The sequence below is a fragment of the Octopus bimaculoides genome, chromosome 15 (genome assembly GCF_001194135.2).
Source record: "Octopus bimaculoides isolate UCB-OBI-ISO-001 chromosome 15, ASM119413v2, whole genome shotgun sequence".
Taxonomy (NCBI): Eukaryota; Metazoa; Mollusca; class Cephalopoda; order Octopoda; family Octopodidae; genus Octopus; species Octopus bimaculoides.
In genome coordinates this window covers 36,520,746-36,522,892 of record NC_068995.1, presented here as the reverse complement: position 1 = coordinate 36,522,892, position 2,147 = coordinate 36,520,746, and the positions used below count along the sequence as shown (strand labels likewise).

At 38.5% G+C, this 2,147-nt stretch overlaps 1 protein-coding gene across 1 annotated transcript in view; it reads right to left on the bottom strand.

The window, feature by feature from the left end:
- The window catches only part of LOC106880269 (SET and MYND domain-containing protein 4), a 10,027-nt gene that overhangs the window by 3,743 nt on the left and 4,137 nt on the right, over positions 1-2,147 (bottom strand). The gene's annotated exons all lie outside the window — the stretch shown is intronic.

Below are 2,147 nucleotides of genomic sequence, written 5' to 3'. Positions count from 1 at the left end.
ATATATATATATATATATATATATATATATATATATAATCATTTAACATCCTCTTTTCCATACTGGCATGGACCAGATGGTTTAATAAGGATAGATAAAACCAGAGGGATCCACCAGGTTCTATGTCTGCTTTGGTATGGTTTCTACAGCTGGATGCCTTTCCTAATGCCAACCACTTAGCAGAGTGTACTAGATTTTGTTTATATGGCAACCTAGTGTTGGTTTGTTTATGTCACCATAACTTAGTAAACTTTTGTTTAATTACCAGACTTTAAAAAAAAAAAAACAAGTATTGGAAGCAATTTGTTCAACTAAAATCCTTCAAGGTGGCACCCAAGCACTAGCAGTCCAGTGACTGGAACAAGTAAAAGACATCTTGCATGTTATCATGAAGATTTTGTTTCAGATGGAGGGACATTACCCTTAGTGAGTATTGTCTGATTGAAAATGTAAGATTAGTGTGATTAATATAGAGTATGACTGAATAAAGATTAAAGACTGGTGGGAATATATGGAAGTTCTGTCAACAGAAAATCTACATAAATATAAGGTTTCTTTTTGGAAGAAAAAGAAAAACAGTCACATCATGATTTAATCCTTTGGCGTAATTAAGTTATGAGGATGGAAACAAACCAACACTGGTTGTCAAGTGATGGTGGGGAGACAAACACACATATGTATATGTACATACACACATACATACACAATGGGCTTCCACACAACTTCTGTCTACCAAATTCATTCTCAAGGTATTGGTCGGCCCAGGGCTATAGTAAATTCAACCCAAAACTACATGGTTGCAAAGTGAACTTCTTAACCATATATATATATATATATATACACACGCACACACACACACACACGACAAGTAAATAGACACCTCATAAAACATTGTTTTATGTTTATTCTAACTTGTAAAAGTTAATATTTTTTATTAATTGACATTTTTATGCTTCAGGTTCTATATGTGGCTGTTTAATCATGCCATGTACAAAAGAAGCCTTGGAACTGTCTGAATTTCATAGAGGCCATATTGTAGGTCATTCTGAAGGTGGACATAGTCAGTGTAAAATCGCAGAAAACTTTTGGATCCCACTTTCTACAGTTAATAGGGTGATTGTGCAATTCACCAGAGAGGGAAAGAAGTCCACATCACCTTGCCCAGATCAACCAGGGCCCTCTGACAGGACTATTCTCTTAACTAAGAGAAGTGTGAAGGATAATCCTCGTTGCAAGGCCTCTGACATAGCAGAACAAGTTGATGTCAGTCCCAGAACAGCTGTTGGGTATCTCCACAAACTTGGTTACTATGGTAGAGCAGCAAGAAGGAAGCCACTACTTCGACCAGCCAACATCAAGCAGAGAAAAGATTGGGCCAGTGAGATGGTGGAGAGGCCACTAGCATTTTGGGACACTGTCATATTCTCTGATGAGATCAGATTTGCTGTATTTTCGCAGCTTTGAACCTGCTGGGATGAGAAGAGTTTGACACCTAATTTCAAGGGTCTACAACGATAAGGTAGTAGGGGAAAAAAAGCAGCTGTTGCAGAATTAAGTGACCTGATCACAGACAATAGTGCTGAAGACAGGATACAAATCACTGACCCTTCAGTTAGATGTCTGCTACTTGATTCCCACCCACCACATAAATGAAGGCTATTGCTTTAGCCTGCATTTATATTTCTCACAATGCACTCTTTCATCACAGGCTAATTTATTATTAACATTAGTTTCACATTTTGGCGTATGGCCGACAATTTCAGGCTACTGGGGAGTCAATTACATCGACCCCAGTGATCAAACGGTACTTATTTTATTGACATCGAAAGGATGAAAGGCAAGGTTGACCTCGGTGTGAACTTAGACGGATGAAATGCCGCTAAGCATGCTAACAATTCTGCCAGCTCGCCACCCTATTTACTACTAATATTACAATCCTACAAGGTATGTGCAGCAGGGGTCTCTACGCCAAGGGTGAAGAACCTTGTTAATACCTTGGGTAAATTATAAGGGCTAACATGATTAATTTTACAAACAACACGGCGAATAGGCAGATTTGTTTTAGAGTCGATAGACTGCCTTGCGGTATCAATTGTGGCTATCTGCGCTGAATTTCAAATCTTACTGAGGTCAGCTTGGTGTCTCAT